The 23,833-nt window shown below is 48.0% G+C and overlaps 1 protein-coding gene across 34 annotated transcripts in view; it reads right to left on the bottom strand.

The window, feature by feature from the left end:
- The window catches only part of CLASP1 (cytoplasmic linker associated protein 1), a 773,091-nt gene that overhangs the window by 356,797 nt on the left and 392,461 nt on the right, over positions 1-23,833 (bottom strand). The window lies entirely within an intron of this gene.

Here is a 23,833-nt window from a genome sequence, read left to right as displayed (position 1 = left end):
TGTGTTGCATGAATTGTACTATGAACAGAAGTTGTAGTAAATCACACAGCAGTGGCTACTGCTCCATCACAATGTGAACAAAATGGTTTAATATAAGCAGGTCAAGCTGACAGATAATGTAGCATTCACAGAAAGTTTAGAACTCTACCTGCATCTCTACTGAACAGATTATTCTATACAACTCTGAAACCCGAAATTATAGCAGTAAATGATAGCGAAACGACTAATCACTGTGTAAAATATGAGCGCACACGGGATATGCACATTCTATGTGATCAAAACAAAATAAAGTCTTCAATACAAGCAATTTTGCAAATACAGCCTAATATGCATGTAAAGTCTAATGAACATACAGTGTAACCCGGTATCCGTTCACATGGTCGACCATGTTATGTTCGACAGTCATTAGGTCGACATTGACATGGTCGACATGGACACATGGTCGACACGTGAAAATGGTCGACACATGAAAATGGTCGACGCGTGAAAGTTCGACACATGAAAAGGTCGACATGATTTTTTTTTTTGTTTTTTTTTTCTTTTGGGGAACTTTTCCATACTTTACGATCCACGTGGACTACGATTGGAACGGTAATCTGTGCCGAGCGAAGCGGTAGCGGAGCGAAGGCACCATTCCCGTAGCATGGCGAGCCATGCGAGGGGACGCGGTGCACTAATTGGGGTTCCCAGTCACTTTACGCAAAAAACGACACCTAAAAAAAGTTTAAAAAACTCATGTCGACCTTTTTCATGTGTCGACCATGTGTCCATGTCGACCAATAGTGGTCGACCTAATGACTGTCGACTATAACATGGTCGACCATTCAAACCGGAACCGTGTAAACCACACTCTAAACATTAACCATTTAGTAGAAAAAAAATTATAGGTGAGTGACTGTTTCCTTGCAAGAAAAAAAAATAAGATATTTGAATCACCTGCGATAATTCTAATCAAACATATTATAAAATGCACTGTCATAACGTATGATCTTACAAATAAGCAAAATATATCATGTATAACAGAATCTCAGCCCTATGCAAATACTTAAATAGACTGTAAATATACAAATATAGCAAAACAATATCAAATCTAAAGATTAATTCAAGTAAATACTCTGATTGATCTTGTATATGAACTCATTTCCACATTAATAACTGTAGAGAATATCGTGAGCTGGATGTAATGACGCCAGAGTTTGGTGGCCGTGTGGGAACCCTGCCTTTTTTTTTAAGGGACAATCACTTGCAAGGCTAAACCATGCCCCTTTAAAAAATAACGTCTGCGATCGTCCAGCATCCCGCACGGTGTCATTACATCCGGCCACTTGTGTCAATGTAGAACTTCAGCAAACAGATGATTCTAGTCCCTGGAAGTGTAGTATCGAATCTTGAGATTATGGGGGGAAATAAATTAGCTGCAGTAAATTAACGCTGTTAACTGATCCCCTGGGGGACAGTAATTCAACTGGGAATTAGAGAAACAAAAACAGAGCTAAGTAACTTTTTTTCAATGCCGCAAACGCGAACACACATGTACCTGGGAACTTATCCCAGATCCTGTTTTTTTCTTATGGAAACGAGTACGTCTTTCCACAAAAAAAACGGCATTAATTGTTTTGCCCTAAAAAAACATTTGGGCAATAAATCACGAAAGAGACCCTATACACTGTACAAAAACAAGATTTTACTTAGCGGTAAATCTATTTCTCGTAGTCCGTAGAGGATGCTGGGGACTCCGTAAGGACCATGGAGAATAGACGGGCTCCGCAGGAGATAGGGCACTTTAAGAAAGACTTTAGGATTCTGGGTGTGCACTGGCTCCTCCCTCTATGCCCCTCCTCCAGACTTCAGTTAGGGAAACTGTGCCCAGAGGAGACGGACAGTACGAGGAAAGGATTTTAGTTAACCTAAGGGCAAGATTCATACCAGCCACACCGCATAACCTGTGACAAACTATCCAGTTAACAGCATGAACAACAACATAGACTCGGTTTGAACCGATGAAACTATAACATAACCCTTATGTAAGCAATAACTATATAGAAGTCTTGCAGAAGAAGTCCGCACTTGGGACGGGCGCCCAGCATCCTCTACGGACTACGAGAAATAGATTTACCGGTAAGTAAAATCTTATTTTCTCTAACTTCCTAGAGGATGCTGGGGACTCCGTAAGGACCATGGGGATTATACCAAAGCTCCCAAACGGGCGGGAGAGTGCGGATGACTCTGCAGCACCGATTGAGCAAACAGGAGGTCCTCCTCAGCCAGGGTATCAAACTTATAGAACTTCGCAAAGGTGTTGGACCCCGACCAAGTAGCTGCTCGGCACAACTGTAATGCAGAGACCCCCTCGGGCAGCCACCCAAGAAGAGCCCACCTTCCTAGTGGAATGGGCCTTAACCGATTTAGACAATGGTAATCCTGACGTAGAATGCGCCTGCTGAATCGTGTTACAGATCCAGCGAGCAATAGTCTGCTTTGAAGCAGGAGCGCCAACCTTGTTGGCCGCATACAGAACAAACAGAGCTTCAGTCTTCCTGATCCTAGCTATTCTGGACACATAAATCTTCAAAGCCCTGACCACATCCAGGGACTCAGAATCCCCCAAGTCCCGCGTAGCCACAGGCACCACAATAGGTTGGTTCATATGAAAAGATGAGACCACCTTTGGCAGAAATTGAGGACGAGACCTCAATTCTGCCCTATCCACATGAAAAACCAGGTAGGGGCTTTTATACGACAAAGCCGCCAATTCCGAAACACGCCTTGCAGAAGCCAAGGCCAATAACATAACCACTTTCCAAGTGAGATATTTCAATTCCAGTCTTGAGTGGTTCAAACCAAGGTGACTTGAGGAAACTTAATACCACGTTAAGATCCCAAGGTGCCACCGGAGGTACAAAGGGAGTCTGAATATGCAGTACCCCCCCCCCCCCCCCCCCCCTTCACAAATGTCTGTACTTCAGGAAGAAAAGCCAATTCTTTTTGGAAGAAAATGGAAATTTGGACTTTTATGGACCCTAATTTTAGGCCTCAAATTCACTCCTGTTTGCTGGAAGTGAAGCAGACGGCCCAAATGGAACTCCTCCGTAGGAGCAGTTCTGGCCTCACACCAAGACACATATTTTCGCCATATACGGTGATAATGTTTCGATGTCACGTTCTTCCTAGCCTTGTTTAGGGTAGGAATGACCTCCTCCAGAATACCTTTTTCCGCTAGGATCCGGCGTTCAACCGCCATGCCGTCAAATGCAGCCGCGGTAAGTCTTGGAACAGACAGGGCCCCTGCTGCAGCAGATCCTGCCTTAGGGGAAGAGGCCACAGATCTTCTGTAAGCAACTCTTTCAGATCCGGATACCAAGCACTTTGTGGCCAATCCGGAACAATGAGGATCGTTCTGACTCCTCTTAGCCTTATTATTCTCAACATCTTGGGTATGAGAGGTAGAGGAGGGAACATATAGACCGATCTGAACACCCAAGGTGTCACTAGAGCGTCTACCGCTACCGCCAGAGGGTCCCTGGACCTGGCGCAATACCGCTTTAGCTTTTTGTTGAGACGGGACGCCATCATGTCTATCTGAGGCAGTCCCCACCGACCCACGATCTGTGCGAAGACATCTGGATGAAGTCCCCACTCTCCCGGATGCAGGTCGTGTCTGCTGAGGAAGTCCGCTTCCCAGTTGTCCACCCCCGGGATGAATACTGCTGATAGGACGCTTACATGGCCTTCCGCCCAGCAAAGAATCCTGGTCGCTTCTGCCACGGCCACTCTGCTCCTTGTGCCGCCTTGGCGGTTTACATGAGCCACTGCCGTGACATCGTCTGACTGAATCAGAACCGGTTTGTCCAGAAGCAATGCCTCCACTTGGCGTAGGGCGTTGTATATGGCCCTCAACTCCAGGACGTTGATGTGGAGACCAGTCTCCAGATTTGACCAGAGACCTTGGAAATTTCTTCCCAGTGTGACCGCTCCCCAACCTCGGAGGCTTGCGTTCGTGGTCACCAGGATCCAGTCCTGAATTCCGAACCTGCGGCCTTCTAGTAGGTGAGCACTGTGCAGCCACCACAGGAGAGATACCCTGGCTCTGGGAGACAGGGTGATCCTTTGATGCATTTGTAAATGGGACCCGGACCATTTGTCCAGTAGATCCCATTGAAAGGTCCTCGCATGGAACCTGCCGAAGGGGATGGCCTCGTACGATGCCACCATCTTCCCCAGGACACGTGTGCAATGATGCACTGAAACCGTTTTTAGCTTTAATAGGTCCCTGACCAGGGCCATGAGCTCCTGAGCCTTTTCCATCGGAAGAAAAACCTTTTTCTGGTCTGTGTCTAGAATCAGACCCAGAAAGGACAGGCGCGTTGTAGGGACTAGCTGGGACTTCGGTAAATTGAGAATCCAGCCGTGCCCCTGCAACATCCTCACCGACAGCGACACGCTGTCCAGCAACTTCTCCCGAGATCTCGCCTTTATGAGGAGATCGTCCAAGTATGGGATAATTGTGACCCCCTGCTTGCGCAGGAGCACCATCATTTCCGCCATTACCTTGGAGAAAATTCTCGGGGCTGTGGAAAGCCCAAACAGCAACGTCTGAAATTGGTAATGACAGTCCTGTACTGCAAATCTCAGGAACGCCTGATGAGGAGGGAAAATCGGAACATGAAGGTATGCATCCTTTATGTCCAGGGACACCATCCAATCCCCCCCCCCCCCTTCCAGGCTGGCAATGACCACTCTGAGCGATTCCATCTTGAACTTGAACTTTTTCAAGTACAAGTTCAGGGATTTTAGATTCAAAATGGGCCTGACGAACCATCCGGTTTCGGGACCACAAACAGGGTTGAGTAATACCCCTTTCCTTGCAGGAGAAGAGGAACTTTGACTATCATCTGTTGAAGATACAATTTTTGAATTGCAGTCAACACTAACTCCCTCTCTGACGGGGAAGCTGGCAGAGCCGATTTGAAAAACCGGAGAGGAGGCACGTCTTCGAATTCCAGCCTGTATCCCTGAGAAACAATCTCTATAGCCCAGGGATCCACTTGTGAGTGAACCCAGACCTGGCTGAAAAATCGAAGACGCGCCCCCACTTGAGCTGACTACCCCCGGGAAGCCCCAGCGTCATGCGGTGGACTTTGCAGATGTAGGGGAGGACTTCTGCTCCTGGGAACTAGCTGCATGCAGCTTTTTTCCCTTGCCTTTTCCTCTGGCAAGGAAGGACGATCCCCGTACCTTCTTGCTTTTATTGGAACGAAAGGACTGCATTTGATAATGAGGTGCCTTTTTAGTATGCTGCGGGGGGACATAAGGTAAGAAATTCAATTTACCGGCCGTAGCAGTAGAGACAAGGTCCGAGAGGCCTTCTCCAAACAACTCCTCCCCCTTGTAAGGCAACGACTCCATATGCCGCTTTGAGTCGGCATCCCCCATCCACTGTCGGGTCCACAGGAGTCGCCTAGCAGAAATAGACATAGCATTTATTCTGGAGCTTAGTAAACAAATGTCTCTTTGAGCATCCCTCATATATAAAGCAGCATTTTTTATATGCTCTAGGGTTATTAGAATGGAATCCTTATCTAGGGTTTCAAGTTCCGTAGATAAGGAATTTGTCCATGCTGCGATAGCACTACACACCCAGGCCGATGCCATAGCCGGTCTAACGATAGTACCGGAATGTGTGTAAATGTGCTTCATGGTAACCTCCTGCTTACGATCAGCAGGATCCTTGAGGGAAGCTGTATCCTGAGAAGGCAGTGCCACCTTCTTGGATAAGCGTGTCAGCGCCTTGTCTACCTTCGGCGAAGATTCCCATCGTATCCTGTCCTTTTGTGGAAAGGGATACGCCATAAGAATCCTTTTGGGAACTTGTAGTCTCCTATCTGGAGAATCCCAAGCCTTTTCGCACAAGTCGCTTAGTTCAAATGAGGACGGAAAAGTGACCTCAGGCTTTTTCCCTTTATACATGTGTACCCTCGTGTCAGGGACAGGGGGTTCCTCAGTGATATGCAAAGCCTCTTTAATGGCCATAATCATGTAACGAATACCTTTCGCCACCTTTGGCTGTAATTTTGCATCCTCATAGTCGACACTAGAGTCAGTCTCTGTGTTGGTATCTGTGTCAGTGATCTGGTGCGTTTTTGAGACCCCGAAGGTCCTGGTACCACAGGGACAGGCATGGTCTGACTACCTGACTGATCCCTAGCTTCAGCCTTGTCCAATCGTTTATGCAGTAAATTTACTTTTGCATTCAAGACATTCCACATATCCACCCAGTCCGATGTCGGCGTTGCCGACGGCGACCTGACCATCATGCACTCCCCCTCCTCCTTAGGTGAGCCTTCCTCGTCAAACATGTCGACACGCACGTACCGACACACTTCACACACACACACACACAGGGAATCTCTTTTCTGAAGACAGGTTCCCCCTGAGGCCCTTTGGAGAGACAGAGAGAGTATGCCAGCACACACCCCAGCGCTATATGTCCCTGGAGAAAAACACAGAATGTTTACACATGTGTCACCGTGTGTCAAGCAGGGGAGAGTCTGGGGAGCTTCCTCTCAGCGTTGCTGTGGAGAGAAAATGGCGCTGGTGAGTGCTGAGGGAGAAGCCCTAGAAGAAGGCTTCTATCCCGCTCAAACTTAATAAAAAATGGCGGGGGCTCTTTTATATACATGTACAGTGCCCACCTGTACATGTATATACACTTTTGCCATAGGAGAGGTGTTTTATTGCTGCCCAGGGCACCCCCCCCCCCCCCCCTGCACCCTTACAGTGACCGGAGTGTGTGAGGTGTAGCGGAGCAATGACGCACAGCTGCAGTGCTGTGCGTTACCTCTGTGAAGCACCGAAGGCTTCTGCCGCCTGAGACGTCTTCTGTCTTCGTTTCTTCTGGCTCTGTGAGGAGGACGGCGGCGCGGCTCTGGGGTGAACGCCCAGGACGAACCTGTGTTCATTCCCTCTGGAGTTAATGGTGTCCAGTAGCCGAGGAAGCAGAGCCTAACATTTAAGTAGGTCTGCTCCTCTCTCCTCAGTCCCTCGATGCAGGGAGCCTGTTGCCAGCAGTGCTCCCTGAAAAAGAGAAAAACTCCTAACAAAAATGCTTTCTAAGCAGGAAACTCAGGAGAGCCCCCTGCAGTGCACCCATTCTCCTCTGGGCAAAGTCTAAAACTGAGGTCTGGAGGAGTGGCATAGAGGGAGGAGCCAGTGCACACCCAGAATCCTAAAGTCTTTCTTAAAGTGCCCTATCTCCTGCGGAGCCAGTCTATTCCCCATGGTCCTTACGGAATCCCCAGCATCCTCTAGGACGTTAGAGAAATACATAGAAAAGAATTCCAGCATCCAAGCACTCTAGTTGAAGTAGGAGTCCCTTAGCCCAAAATTATTCTCTCTCCAATTTTGAATTTGTACAAGAATGTGCTACCACCTTAAAACTTTTAGACATAAAATATACAAAACAGAATAAAGATTATTTTTTTTTGCCCTTCTAGTAGAGAACTTCTATCCAATGCTGTTAAAACATTTATTTGTATGTTGTAAAATAAGAATTTACTTACCGATAATTCTATTTCTCGGAGTCCGTAGTGGATGCTGGGGTTCCTGAAAGGACCATGGGGAATAGCGGCTCCGCAGGAGACAGGGCACAAAAAGTAAAGCTTTAGGATCAGGTGGTGTGCACTGGCTCCTCCCCCTATGACCCTCCTCCAAGCCAGTTAGGTACTGTGCCCGGACGAGCGTACACAATAAGGGAGGAATTTTGAATCCCGGGTAAGACTCATACCAGCCACACCAATCACACCGTACAACTTGTGATCTAAACCCAGTTAACAGTATGATAACAGCGGAGCCTCTGAAAAGATGGCTCACAACAATAATAACCCGATTTTTGTAACTATGTACAAGTATTGCAGATAATCCGCACTTGGGATGGGCGCCCAGCATCCACTACGGACTCCGAGAAATAGAATTATCGGTAAGTAAATTCTTATTTTCTCTATCGTCCTAGTGGATGCTGGGGTTCCTGAAAGGACCATGGGGATTATACCAAAGCTCCCAAACGGGCGGGAGAGTGCGGATGACTCTGCAGCACCGAATGAGAGAACTCCAGGTCCTCTTTTGCCAGGATATCAAATTTGTAGAATTTTACAAACGTGTTCTCCCCTGACCACATAGCTGCTCGGCAGAGTTGTAATGCCGAGACCTCTCGGGCAGCCGCCCAAGATGAGCCCACCTTCCTTGTGGAATGGGCCTTAACCGATTTAGACTGTGGCAGGCCTGCCTCAGAATGTGCAAGTTGAATTGTGTTACAAATCCAACGAGCAATCGCCTGCTTAGAAGCAGGCGCACCCAACTTGTTGGGTGCATACAGTATAAACAGCGAGTCAGATTTTCTGACTCCAGCTGTCCTGGAACATATTTTCAGGGCCCTGACAACTCCTAGCAACTTGGAGTCCTCCAAGTCCCTAGTAGGTGCAAGGCACCACAATAAGCTGGTTCAGGTGAAACACTGACACCACCTTAGGGAGAGAACTGGGGACGAGTCCGCAGCTCTGCCCAGTCCGAATGGACAAACAGATATGGGCTTTTTTGAGAAAAAACCACCAATTTGACACTCGCCTGGTCCAGGCCAGGGCCAAGAGCATGGTCACTTTTTATGTGAGATGCTTCAAATCCACATATTTGACTGGTTTTAAACCAATGTGATTTGAGGAATCCCAGAACTACGTTGAGATCCCACAGTGCCACTGGAGGCACAAAAAAGGGGTTTGTATATGCAATACTCCCTTGACAAACTTCTGGACTTCAGGAACTGAAGCCAATTCTTTCTGGAAGAAAATTTACAGGGCCGAATTTGAACCTTAATGGACCCCAATTTGAGGCCCATAGACACTCCTGTTTGCAGGAAATGCAGGAAACGACCGAGTTGAAATTTCTTTGTGGGGCCTTCCTGGCCTCACACCACGCAACATATTTTCGCCACACGTGGTGATAATGTTGTGCGGTCACCTCCTTTCTGGCTTTGACCAGGGTAGGAATGACCTCTTCCGGAATGCCTTTTTTTCCCTTAGGATCCGGCTTTCCATCGCCATGCCGACAAACGCAGCTGCGGTAAGTCTTGGAACAGACATGGTACTTGCTGAAGCAAGTCCCTTCTTAGCGGCAGAGGCCATAAGACCTCTGTAAACATCTCTTGAAGTTCCGGGTACCAAGTCCTTCTTGGCCAATCCGGAGCCTTGAGTATAGTTCTTACTCCTCTACGTCTTATAATTCTCAGCACCTTAGGTATGAGAAGCAGAGGAGGGAACACATACACCGACTGGTACACCCACGGTGTTACCAGAACGTCCACATCTATTGCCTGAGGGTCTCTTGACCTGGCGCAATACCTGTCCCGTTTTTTGTTCAGACGGGACGCCATCATGTCCACCTTTGGTATTTCCCAACGGTTTACAATCATGTGGAAAAAACTTCTCAATGAAGTTTCCACTCTCCCTGGTGGAGGTCGTGCTGAGGAAGTCTGCTTCCCAGTTTCCATTCCCGGGATGAAAAACTGCTGACAGTGTTATCACATGATTTTCCGCCCAGCGAAAAGTCCTTGCAGTTTCTGCCATTGCCCTCCTGCTTCTTGTGTCGCCCTGTCTGTTTACGTGGGCGACTGCCGTGATGTTTTTCCCACTGGATCAATACCGGCTGACCTTGAAGCAGAGGTCTTGCTAAGCTTAGAGCATTATAAATTTACCCTTAGCTCCAGTATATTTATGTGGAGAAAAGTCTCCATACTTGATCACACTCCCTGGAAATTTTTTCCTTGTGTGACTGCTCCCCAGCCTCTCAGGCTGGGCTCCGTGGTTACCAGCATCCAATCCTGAATGCCGAATCTGCTGCCCTCTAGAAGATGAGCACTCTATAACCACCACAGGAGAGACACCCTTGTCCTTGGATATTGGGTTATCCGCTGATGCATCTGAAGATGCGATCCGGACCATTTGTCCAGCAGATCCCACTGAAAAGTTCTTACGTGAAATCTGCCGAATGGAATTGCTTCGTAGGAAGCCACCATTTTTACCAGGACCCTTGTGCAATGATGCACTGTTTTTAGGAGGTTCCTGACTTGCTCGGATAACTCCCTGGCTTTCTCTTCCGGGAGAAACACCTTTTTCTGGACTGTGTCCAGAATCATCCCTAGGCACAGCAGACGTGTCGTCGGGATCAGCTGCGATTTTGGAATATTTAGAATCCACCCGTGCTGATTGTAGCAGTATCCGAGATAGTGCTACTCCGACCTCCAACTGTTCCCTGGACTATGCCCCTATCAGGAGATCGTCCAAGTAAGGGATAATTAAGACGCCTTTTCTTCGAAGAAGAATCATCAATTCGGCCATTACCTTGGTAAAGACCCCAGGGTGCCGTGGACAATCCAAACGGCAGCGTCTGAAACTGATAGTGACAGTTCTGCACCACGAACCTGAGGTACCCTTAGTGAGAAGGGCAAATTTGGGACATAGAGGTAAGCATCCCTGATGTCCCGGGACACTATATAGTCCCCTTATTCCTGGTTCGTTATCACTGCTCTGAGTGACTTCATCTTAATTTGAACCTTTGTAAGTGTTCAAAAAAAAATTTTTAGAATAAGTCTCACCTAGCCTTCTGGCTTCAGTACCACAATATAGTGTGGAATAATACCCCTTTTCTGTAGTAGGAGGGGTAATTTAATTATCACCTGCTGGGAATACAGCTTGTGAATTTTTTCCCATACTACCTCCTTGTCGGAGGGAGACTTGGTAAAGCAGACTTCAGGAGCCTGCGAAGGGGAAACGTCTCGACATTCCCATCTGTACCCCCGGGATACTACTTGTAGGATCCAGGGGTCCTGTACGGTCTCAGCGCCATGCTGAGAACTTGTCAGACGCGGTGGAACGCTTCTGTTCCTGGGAATGGGCTGCCTGCTGCAGTCTTCTTCCCTTTCCTCTATCCCTGGGCAGATATGATCTTATAGGGACGAGAGGACTGAGGCTGAAAAGACGGTGTCTTTTTCTGCAGAGATGTGACTTAGGGTAAAAAACGGTGGATTTTCCAGCAGTTGCCGTGACCACCAGGTCCGATGGACCGACCCCAAACAAGTCCTCTTCCTGTATACGGCCATACTGTGCCGTTTGGAATCTGCATCACCTGACCACTGTCGTGTCCATAACATCTTCTGGCAGTTATGGACATCGCGTTTATTCATGATGCCAGAGTGCAAATATCCCTCTGTGCATCTCGCATATATAGAAATGCTCTATAGTCAATAAAATACTGTCCCTGTCAAGGGTATCAATATTTTTAGTCAGGGAATCCGACCAAGCCACCCTAGCTCTGCACATCCAGGCTGAGGCGATCGCTGGCCGCAGTATAACACCAGTATGTGTGTATATACTTTTTATTATATTTTCCAGCCTTGTCAGCTGGTCCTGGAGGACGGCCCTATCTATAGACGGTACCGCCACTTGTTTTGATAAGCGTGTGAGCGCCTTATCCACCTTAAAGGGTGTTTCCCAACGCGCCCTAACTTCTGGCGGGAAAGGGTATACCGCCCATAATTTTCTATCGGGGGGAACCCACGCATCATCACACACTTTATTTAATTTATCTGATTCAGGAAAAACTATGGTAGTTTTTTCACATCCCACATAATACCCTCTTTTGTGGTACTTGTAGTATCAGAAATACGTAACACCTCCTTCATTGCCTTTAACGTGTGGCCCTAATAAGGAATACGTTTGTTTATTCACCGTCGACACTGGATTCAGTGTCCCTGTCTGTGTCTGTGTCGACCGACTAAAGTAAACGGGCGTTTTAAAACCCTTGACGGTGTTTTTGAGACGTCTGGACCGTACTAATTGTTTGTCGGCCGTCTCATGTCGTCAACCGACCTTGCAGCGTGTTGACATTATCACGTAATTTCCTAAATAAGCCATCCATTCCGGTGTCGACTCCCTAGAGAGTGACATCACCATTACAGGCAATTGCTCCGCCTCCTCACCAACATCGTCCTCCTACCTGTCGACACACACGTACCGACACACAGCACACACACAGGGAATGCTCTGATAGAGGACAGGACCCACTAGCCCTTTGGAGAGACAGAGGGAGAGTTTGCCAGCACACACCAAAAACGCTATAATTATATAGGGACAACCTTATATAAGTGTTTTCCCTTATAGCATCTTAATATATATATAAGCATATCGCCAAATTAGTGCCCCCCCCTCTCTGTTTTAACCCTGTTTCTGTAGTGCAGTGCAGGGGAGAGCCTGGGAGCCTTCCCTCCAGCCTTTCTGTGAGGGAAAATGGCGCTGTGTGCTGAGGAGATAGGCCCCGCCCCTTTTTCGGCGGCCTCGTCTCCCGCTCTTAACGGATTCTGGCAGGGGTTAAATATCTCCATATAGCCTCCGGAGGCTATATGTGAGGTATTTTTAGCCAAAATAGGTATTCATTTGCCTCCCAGGGCGCCCCCCTCCCAGCGCCCTGCACCCTCAGTGACTGCCGTGTGAAGTGTGCCGAGAGGAAAATGGCGCACAGCTGCAGTGCTGTGCGCTACCTTTAGAAGACTGAGGAGTCTTCTGCCGCCGATTCTGGACCTCTTCTTACTTCAGCATCTGCAAGGGGGCCGGCGGCAAGGCTCCGGTGACCATCCAGGCTGTACCTGTGATCGTCCCTCTGGAGCTGATGTCCAGTAGCCAAGAAGCCAATCCATCCTGCACGCAGGTGAGTTCACTTCTTCTCCCCTAAGTCCCTCGTTGCAGTGATCCTGTTGCCAGCAGGACTCACTGTAAAATAAAAAACCTAAGCTAAACTTTCCTAAGCAGCTCTTTAGGAGAGCCACCTAGATTGCACCCTTCTCGGCCGGGCACAAAAATCTAACTGGCTTGGAGGAGGGTCATAGGGGGAGGAGCCAGTGCACACCACCTGATCCTAAAGCTTTACTTTTTGTGCCCTGTCTCCTGCGGAGCCGCTATTCCCCATGGTCCTTTCAGGAACCCCAGCATCCACTAGGACGATAGAGAGAAAAAAAAAAAAAACTCTAGTACTGGTTCATCCATCTAATTCTAAATCCTTGGTTGATCTTGATCGTTGTCCCAGACTTTCCCCTCAAAGACCTTTGATGTACTCCAAAAAGACTCAGATTGCTCCTTTATGGTGAAACTTTTCCATCAAAGTTTCACACTTAAACAAAGGGAATGTATACATTACACCTGCTTGTGCATTTCTATGTACAAATCATGCAGAAATCTATGTAAAGCTACTTAACAGACTCTACCTCACCCTGGTGAAATTGCATAAGATGTGGCCAACACATTGAAAGCTCTGTTAGCAGCGATGTGCCTCTGTGGGAGACCTTTTTTGGGGTTGTCCTATTTTGAACTCATTTTGGGAAGTTGTTTTCAACCTGGTCTCTACTGTTTAGAGTTCTCAAGTGTCCCAGGAGCAGGCTTTGGCTCTCCTACATTGCCTAGTACTGGAATCAGCTCTCTTCCCCATCGGCTCTATGAAAAAACCCACACAGAAAAAACCCCACTGTCATAAATGTCATAAACAAAAGGTTTGTAATATATCCCAAACGGTAACTAGAAAAGGATGCACATTAAAAAGGCCCACAGGAAAATTGCACATGGAAAACCCCACTGTCATAAAGCAATTTCCCTGTGGGTTCTTTCTGGTTACCTTCCCCCATATAAGGTAGTCTATTAGGTTCAATTTAATTTTGAAATGGAACCCTGGATGCCCCATATTCTATTGCTAACTCTTAACCAATTATGAAATTGTTTCCCTGCTACCTGTATACCACCAACTAGTTATCAGTCCGTCGAAATGATGGAGCAACATAACAGTGATGTCAGCATCGGCGGCTGTGTTCGCCCAAATAGAGCAACAATTGAATTTCTCTGCCAGGAGCCATCTAGCGGCCGCTGGCGCGCAAAACACCAGAATTCCACCCATACAGGTGAGGAGCAGCATTAGCCTTTTATTATATAGGATGAGACTGGTGCACTTGTATTTTGTCCTATTATGAATCTATTTCCCTTCCCCTTCTCTCTAAATAAAAACCCTAGTGTGTTCATAATGGCCATCACTCTGTGGGTTAAATGTATGAAGCAGTGATAAAAGTGGAAAAGTGAGCCAGTGGGGAAGTTGCGCATGGCAAAAAAAAAAAAAAAAAATCAGCATTGAAGTAACATTCATAGTTTGCATACTACAAAATTATACAGAGCAGCGGATTCATTGCCATGGGCAACTTCTCCACTTTTATCACTGCTTCATACATTTACCAGTTTCTAAAAAAAATAAAAAAAATTTTTTTTAGAAGTTAACAAAAATAACAAATGTGAAAATATTTAAGGCTATGTTGCTACTAATGTATATTCCTAATAGGTTTTGTCATAAATGTGATAATATATGCTTAAATTACCGTATATACTCGAGTATAAGCAGACTTTTTCAGCACTCTTTTTTGTGCAGAAAAAGCCCCCTCGGCTTATACTCGAGTCAGTGCTGGCAGTGCAGTGCAGTGGGAAGGAGGGACACGGAGGGCACAGCGCACGCCTCTCCTGTGTCCCTCCTGCGTCTCCGGGGGGTCTATTAAAGGAAGTACCCGTTCGTGAGCTCTGAACGGCTCACGAACCGGCACTTCATTTAACAGACCTGCCGCGGCCGCCGGAGAGACACAGGAGAGGCGTGCGCTGTGCCTTCCTGTGTCCCTCCTTCAACAAGACAACGCGGGAGCGGCAGAGGGTAAGTTATAGCAGGCACTGGGGAAGCATATTTGGCACTTGGGGGGGGGCATATGTGGCACTGAGGGGGCATGCATATCTGGCAGTATGAGGGCATATCTGGCACTGTGGGGGCATATCTGGCAGTGTGATGGCTGTGTACGTCTAGAGCTGCATTTCCCACTCTAGGCTTATACTCGAGTCAATAAGTTTTCCCAGGTTTTTGTGGTAAGATTAGGCGCCTCGGCTTATATTCGGGTCGACTTATACTCGAGTATATACGGTACTTGCAGTTGTGATATTGCCAATGCAGGTAAAACACAGACCCATGAACTGTCTACTATCTGACAATTATATTTGTCTTGGGAAACCTGGAAGCAAGCATATAGCTGATTATTAATGTTTTCTGATCTACAACATTTATCACATACAGTAAAAAGACAAAACCTATTAGTCATGGGCGGAATTCAATAAACCACAGTAATTGATCAATTAGCCCCCCACGGGCAGCATTCTAGATTCTATGGGGTATATGCAATTGCGGTCGAATTCCCAAAATTGGCGAAAAACTGGACGTTTTCGCCAAAAAAAAAAAAAAATCGTCAATGCAATTCAATACTTTCCGTCAAAAAAACGGACTTTCAAAATTCGACTTTTTGAAATTCGACTTTTGTCAAATTCGACTTTTCTGCAATGATACAAGTGCTGCAATTCGACCAAAGTATATTCAATTGAAATTTGCAAATTCGACAACAGTGCTTTTAGACAGTAAATTCGTCATTTTCAATCCGCCACACTTTGGTGGGTGAAACTAATAAAAAAAAATTAAAACATGTTTTTTTTGGTGTTTTTTTTATTGGTAATAGCATATCTATTTATATTAGAAGGGATTAGGTACTTGGTTTGTCTTTTTTGGAGGCACAAGTATTTTTTATATATTTTTAAATATAATATTTTTATTTTTATTTTTTTTAGATGGGATGGTAAAATCCCGGGAAAAAATGGCGTGGGGTCCCCCCTCCAAAGCATAACCAGCCTCGGGCTCTTCGAGCCGGTCCTGGTTCTAAAAATCAGGGGGGGGGGAAATGACAGGGGATCCCCCGTATTTTTAAAACCAGCACCGGGCTCTGCGCCTGGTGCTGGTGCAAAAAATACGGGGGACAAAAAGAGTAGGGGTCCCCCGTATTTTATACACCAGCATCGGGCTCCACTAGCTGGACAGATAATGCCACAGCCGGGGGTCACTTTTATACAGCGCCCTGCGGCCGTGGCATTAAATATCCAACTAGTCACCCCTGGCCGGGGTACCCTGGGGGAGTGGGGACCCCTTCAATCAAGGGGTCCCCCCCCCCCCCCCCAGCCACCCAAGGGCCAGGGGTGAAGCCCGAGGCTGTCCCCCCCATCCAAGGGCTGCGGATGGGAGGCTGATAGCCTTGAGAAAAATGTTAGAATATTGTTTTTTCCAGTAGTACTACAAGTCCCAGCAAGACTCCCCCCGCAAGCTGGTATTTGGAGAACCACAAGTACCAGCATGCGGGAGAAAAACGGGCCCGATGGTACCTGTAGTTCTACTGGGAAAAAAATACCCAAATAAAAACAGGAGACACACCGTGACAGTAAAACTTTATTTCACACATGTCGACACACATACATACTTACCTATGTTGACCCGCCGACTGGCACGTCTCGTCTCCGACGATCCGGGGTACCTGTGAAAAAAAATAAGAATTTACTTACCGATAATTCTATTTCTCGTAGTCCGTAGTGGATGCTGGGGACTCCGTAAGGACCATGGGGAATAGCGGCTCCGCAGTAGACCGGGCACAAAAGTAAAAGCTTTTAGGTCACCTGGTGTGCACTGGCTCCTCCCCCTATGACCCTCCTCCAAGCCTCAGTTAGGATACTGTGCCCGGACGAGCGTACACAATAAGGAAGGATTTTGAATCCCGGGTAAGACTCATACCAGCCACACCAATCACACCATATAACTTGTGATCTAAACCCAGTTAACAGCATGATAACAGAGGAGCCTCTAGAAAAGATGGCTCACTACAGCAATAACCCGATTTTTTTGGTAACAATAACTATGTACCAGTATTGCAGACAATCCGCACTTGGGATGGGCGCCCAGCATCCACTACGGACTACGAGAAATAGAATTATCGGTAAGTAAATTCTTATTTTCTCTGACGTCCTAGTGGATGCTGGGGACTCCGTAAGGACCATGGGGATTATACCAAAGCTCCCAAACGGGCGGGAGAGTGCGGATGACTCTGCAGCACCAAATGAGAGAACTCCAGGTCCTCCTCAGCCAGGGTATCAAATTTGTAGAATTTTACAAACGTATTTGCTCCTGACCACGTAGCTGCTCGGCAAAGTTGTAAAGCCGAGACCCCTCGGGCAGCCGCCCAAGATGAGCCCACCTTCCTTGTGGAATGGGCTTTTACAGATTTTGGCTGTGGCAGGCCTGCCACAGAATGTGCAAGCTGAATTGTACTACAAATCCAACGAGCAATAGTCTGCTTAGAAGCAGGAGCACCCAGGTTGTTGGGTGCATACAGAATAAACAACGAGTCAGATTTTCTGACTCCAGCCGTCCTGGAAACCTATATTTCCAGGGCCCTGACAACGTCTAGCAACTTGGAGTCCTCCAAGTCCCTAGTAGTCGCAGGCACCACAATAGGTTGATTCAGGTGAAACGCTGAAAACCACCTTAGGGAGAAACTGAGGACGAGTCCTCAATTCCGCCCTGTCCGAATGGAAAATCAGATGAGGGCTTTTACAGGATAAAGCCGCCAATTCTGACCCGCACCTGGCCCAGGCCAGGGCCAACAGCATGACCACTTTCCATGTGAGATATTTTAACTCCACATATTTAAGTGGTTCAAACCAATGTGACTTTTGGAACCCAAAACTACATTGAGATCCCAAGGTGCCACTGGAGGCACAAAAGGAGGCTGTATATACAGTACCCCTTTTACAAACGTCTGAACTTCAGGGACTGAAGCTAGTTCTTTTTGGAAGAAAATTGACAGGGCCGAAATTTGAACCTTAATGGACCCCAATTTCAGGCCCATAGACACTCCTGTTTGCAGGAAATGTAGGAATCGACCTAGTTGAAAATTCCTCCGTCGGGGCCTTACTGGCCTCGCACCACGCAACATATTTTCGCCAAATGCGGTGATAATGTTTTGCGGTTATATCCTTCCTGGCTTTGATCAGGATAGGAATGACTTCATCCGGAATGCCTTTCTCCTTCAGGATCCGGCGTTCAACCGCCATGCCGTCAAACGCAGCCGCGGTAAGTCTTGGAACAGACAGGGTCCTTGCTGGAGCAGGTCCCTTCTTAGAGGTAGAGGGCACGGATCCTCCGTGAGCATCTCTTGAAGTTCCGGTTACCAAGTCCTTCTTGGCCAATCCGGAGCCACGAATATAGTGCTTACTCCTCTCCATCTTATGATTCTCAGTACCTTGGGTATGAGAGGCAGAGGAGGGAACACATACACTGACTGGTACACCCACTGTGTTACCAGAGCGTCTACAGCTATTGCCTGAGGGTCCCTTGACCTGGCGCAATACTTGTCGAGTTTTATAAACATGTGGAAGACTTCTGGGTGAAGTCCCCACTCTCCCGGGTGGAGGTCGTGTCTGCTGAGGAAGTCTGCTTCCCAGTTGTCCACTCCCGGAATGAATACTGCTGACAGTGCTATCACATGATTTTCCGCCCAGCGAAGAATCCTTGCAGCTTCTGCCATTGCCCTCCTGCTTCTTGTGTCACCCTGTCTGTTTACGTGGGTGACTGCCGTGATGTTGTCCGAATGGATCAACTCCGGGTGACATTGAAGCAGAGGTCTTGCTGAGCTTAGAGCATTGTAAATGGCCCTTAGCTTCAGGATATTTATGTGAAGTGATGTCTCCAGGCTTGACCATAAGCTCTGGAAATCCCTTCCCTGTGTGACTGCTCCCCAGCCTCGCAGGCTGGCATCCGTGGTCACCAGGACCCAGTCCTGAATGTCGAATCTGCGGCCCTCTAGAAGATGAGCACTCTGCAACCACCACAGGAGAGACACCCTTGTGCTTGGTGACAGGGTTATCCGCTGATGCATCTGAAGATGCGACCCGGACCATTTGTCCAGCAGGTCCCACTGGAAAGTTCTTGCGTGGAATCTGCCGAATGGGATTGCTTCGTAGGAAGCCACCATTTTTCCCAGAACCCTTTCATTGATGTACTGAGACTTGGCTCGGTTATAGGAGGTTCCCGACTAGCTCGGATAACTCCCTGACTTTCTCCACCGGGAGAAACACCTTTTTCTGGACTGTGTCCAGGATCATCCCTAGGAACAGAAGACGAGTCGTCGGAATCAGCTGCGATTTTGGAATATTGAGAATCCAATCGTGCTGCCGCAACACTACCTGAGATAGTGCTACACCAACCTCCAACTGTTCCCTGGATCTTACCCTTATCAGGGAATCGTCCAAGTAAGGGATAACTAAAATTCCCTTCCTTCGAAGGAGTATCATCATTTCGGCCATTACCTTGGTAAAGACCCGGGGTGCCGTGGACCATCCATACGGCAGCGTCTGAAACTGATAGTGACAGTTCTGTACCACAAACCTGAGGTACCCTTGGTGAGAAGGGTAAATTGGGACATGAAGGTAAGCATCCTTGATGTCCCGAGACATCATGTAGTCCCCTTCTTCCAGGTTCGCAATCACTGCTCTGAGTGACTCAATATTGAATTTGAACCTCCGTATGTAAGTGTTCAAGATTTTAGATTTAGAATCGGTCTCACCGAGCCGTCCGGCTTCGGTACCACAACAGTGTGGAATAATACCCCGTTCCCTGTTGCAGGAGGGGTACCTTGATTATCACCTGCTGGGAATACAGCTTGTGAATGGCTTCCAAAACTGCCTCCCTGTCAGAGGGAGACATCGGTAAAGCCGACTTTAGGAAACGGCGAGGGGGAGACGTCTCGAATTCCAATTTGTACCCCTGAGATATCACCTGAAGGATCCAGGGGTCTACTTGCGAGTGAGCCCACTGCGCGCTGAAATTCATTGAGACGGGCCCCCACCGTGCCTGATTCTGCTTGTAAAGCCCCAGCGTCATACTGAGGGCTTGGCAGAGGCGGGAGAGGGCTTCTGTTCCTGGGAACTGGCTGATTTCTGCAGCCTTTTTCCTCTCCCTCTGTCACGGGGCAGAAATGAGGAACCTTTTGTCCGCTTGCCCACGAAAGGACTGCGCCTGATAATACGGCGTCTTCTTATGTTGAGAGGCGACCTGGGGTACAAACGTGGATTTCCCAGCTGTTGCCGTGGCCACCAGGTCTGAAAGACCGACCCCAAATAACTCCTCCCCTTAATAAGGTAATACTTCCAAATGCCGTTTGGAATCCGCATCACCTGACCACTGTCGTGTCCATAACCCTCTACTGGCAGAAATGGACAACGCACTTAGACTTGATGCCAGTCGGCAAATATTCCGCTGTGCATCACGCATATATAGAAATGCATCTTTTAAATGCTCTATAGGCAATAATATACTGTCCCTATCTAGGGTATCAATATTTTCAGTCAGGGAATCCGACCACGCCAACCCAGCACTGCACATCCAGGCTGAGGCGATTGCTGGTCGCAGTATAACACCAGTATGTGTGTAAATACATTTTAGGATACCCTCCTGCTTTCTATCAGCAGGATCCTTAAGGGCGGCCATCTCAGGAGAGGGTAGAGCCCTTGTTCTTACAAGCGTGTGAGCGCTCTATCCACCCTAGGGGGTGTTTCCCAACGCACCCTAACCTCTGGCGGGAAGGATATAATGCCAATAACATTTTAGAAATTATCAGTTGTTATCGGGGGAAACCCACGCATCATCACACACCTCATTTCATTTCTCAGATTCAGGAAAACTACAGGTAGTTTTTCCTCACCGAACATAATACCCCTTTTTGGTGGTACTCGTATTATCAGAAATGTGTAAAACATTTTTCATTGCCTCAATCATGTAACGTGTGGCCCTACTGGAAGTCACATTTGTCTCTTCACCGTCGACACTGGAGTCAGTATCCGTGTCGGCGTCTATATCTGCCATCTGAGGTAACGGGCGCTTTAGAGCCCCTGACGGCCTATGAGACGTCTGGACAGGCACAAGCTGAGTAGCCGGCTGTCTCATGTCAACCACTGTCTTTTATACAGAGCTGACACTGTCACGTAATTCCTTCCAACAGTTCATCCACTCATGTGTCGACCCCCTAGGGGGTGACATCACTATTACAGGCAATCTGCTCCGTCTCCACATCATTTTTCTCCTCATACATGTCGACACAAACGTACCGACACACAGCACACACACAGGGAATGCTCTGATAGAGGACAGGACCCACTAGCCCTTTGGGGAGACAGAGGGAGAGTTTGCCAGCACACACCAGAGCGCTATATACATACAGGGATAACCTTATATAAGTGTTTTTCCCCTTATAGCTGCTGTATTATTTAATACTGCGCGTAATTAGTGCCCCCCTCTCTTTTTTAACCCTTTCTGTAGTGTAGTGACTGCAGGGGAGAGCCAGGGAGCTTCCCTCCAACGGAGCTGTGAGGGAAAATGGCGCCAGTGTGCTGAGGAGATAGGCTCCGCCCCCTTTTCGGCGGCCTTATCTCCCGTTTTCTGTGTATTCTGGCAGGGGTTAAAATCATCCATATAGCCCAGGAGCTATATGTGATGCATTTTTTTTGCCATCCAAGGTGTTTTATTGCGTCTCAGGGCGCCCCCCCCCCCCAGCGCCCTGCACCCTCAGTGACCGGAGTGTGAAGTGTGCTGAGAGCAATGGCGCACAGCTGCAGTGCTGTGCGCTACCTTGTTGAAGACAGGACGTCTTCTGCCGCCGATTTTCCGGACCTCTTCTGTCTTCTGGCTCTGTAAAGGGGCCGGCGGCGCGGCTCTGGGACCTATCCATGGCTGGGCCTGTGATCGGTCCCTCTGGAGCTAATGTCCAGTAGCCTAAGAAGCCCAATCCACTCTGCACGCAGGTGAGTTCGCTTCTTCTCCCCTTAGTCCCTCGATGCAGTGAGCCTGTTGCCAGCAGGACTCACTGAAAATAAAAAACCTAAACTTAAACTTTTCACTAAGCAGCTCAGGAGAGCCACCTAGTGTGCACCCTTCTCGTTCGGGCACAAAAATCTAACTGAGGCTTGGAGGAGGGTCATAGGGGGAGGAGCCAGTGCACACCAGGTGACCTAAAAGCTTTTACTTTTGTGCCCAGTCTCCTGCGGAGCCGCTATTCCCCATGGTCCTTACGGAGTCCCCAGCATCCACTAGGACGTCAGAGAAATTAGACTAACCTGACCCAGGGTCCAGAGTATAATCCATGTACTTGGCAAAAAAATAAAACGACAAACCCGTGCCAGCGGACTGAAAGGGGTCCCATGTTGACACATGGGACCCCTTTCCCCGAATGCAGAGAGACCCCCCCGTGACTGCTGTCACTGAAAGGTCTCTTAAGCCAAACAGCGAGCGCAACGTCCCTGCACTCTGCTGATTGGCTGCGCTTCTGAGCTGTCAGACAGCGCATCGCAAAGCCTCTCCATTATATTCAATGGTGGGAACTTTGCGGTTAGTGGTGGGGTCACCCGCGGTCAGCGGCTGACCGCAGGTAACCCCACCGCTGACGGCAAAGTTCCCACCATTGAAAGTAATGGAGGGAGCTGTGCGATGCGCTGTCTGACCTCAGACGCGCACAGCCAATCAGGTGAGCGCCACGGAAGTAGCGCTTCCTGATTGGCTGAAGGGACCTCAGTGACAGGAGTCACGTGGGGTCCCGGCACATTCGGGGAAAGGGGTCCCATGTGTCAACATGGGACCCCTTTCAGTCCGGCATGGTCGGGTATGCGTTTTCTTTTTTTACCAAGTACGTGGATTATCTCCCGGACACTGGATTGAGGAGATTCTAATTTTTTTCACAGGTACCCCGGATCGTCGGAGACTGTGGCAGTCGGCGGGTCAACATAGGTAAGTATGTGTGTGTCGGCAGTTGTGTAATAAAGTTTTACTATCAAGTGTGTGTCTCCTGTTTTTATTTGGGTATTTTTTTTCCAGTAGTACTACAGGTACCAGCGGGCCCGTTTTTCTCCCGCATGCTGGTACTTGTGGTTCTCCAAGTACCAGCTTGCGGGGGAGGCTTACTGGGACTTGTAGTACTACTGGAAAAAACAATATTCTTTCACATTTCTCAAGGCTATCAGCCTCCCATCCGCAGCCCTTGGATGGGGGGGACAGCCTCGGGCTTCACCCCTGGCCCTTGGGTGGCAGGGGGGGGGGGGGACCCCTTGATTGAAGGGGTCCCCACTCCCCCAGGGTACCCCGGCCAGGGGTGACTAGCTGGATATTTAATGCCACGGCCGCAGGGCGCTGTATAAAAGTGACCCCCGGCTGTGGCATTATCTGTCCAGCTAGTGGAGCCCGATGCTGGTGTATAAAATACGGGGGACCCCTACTCTTTGTGTCCCCCGTATTTTTTGCACCAGCACCAGGCGCAGAGCCCGGTGCGGGTTTTAAAAATACGGGGGATCCCCTGTCAATTTTTCCCCCGGATTTTTAGAACCAGGACCAGCTCGAAGAGCCCGAGGCTGGTTATGCTTTGGAGAGGGGACCCCACGCCATTTTTTTCCGGGTTTTTCCCGTTTTTAAAAAAAACGGATCAAAATCCGTCAAATCGGCCGTTTTTCGGCCGTGGGACTGTCAAATCCGTTTTTGATTGAATATGGTCAATTTCGGCACCCACTTGCCGAAATTGGACACTCTAATTGTGTCGAATTAAAAAACGGCCGATAATTTGCCGCGATTCGCCGCTAATTGCATATACCCCTATGTGTTCATGACCAATAACTGTAATTTATCAGGCCAGAAAAAAAGGACTCTTTTGAATAGCCCCTTTTTTCTTTTCCAGTAAATTACCAGGTCTAACAGAATTCCACCATAGACAGTAGAAAAGTAACCTTGTTTTAAATATTTGCACACATGCTATTATTTTTGTTCACCTCTTAATATTTAACTTTTATTGACTACATATTTAAGTCTCAGAGTA

This window comes from Pseudophryne corroboree, chromosome 7, assembly GCF_028390025.1.
Source record: "Pseudophryne corroboree isolate aPseCor3 chromosome 7, aPseCor3.hap2, whole genome shotgun sequence".
Lineage (NCBI taxonomy): Eukaryota > Metazoa > Chordata > Amphibia > Anura > Myobatrachidae > Pseudophryne > Pseudophryne corroboree.
The sequence above is the reverse complement of the archived record's forward strand: the minus strand, read 5'-3'. Positions and strand labels throughout refer to the sequence as shown.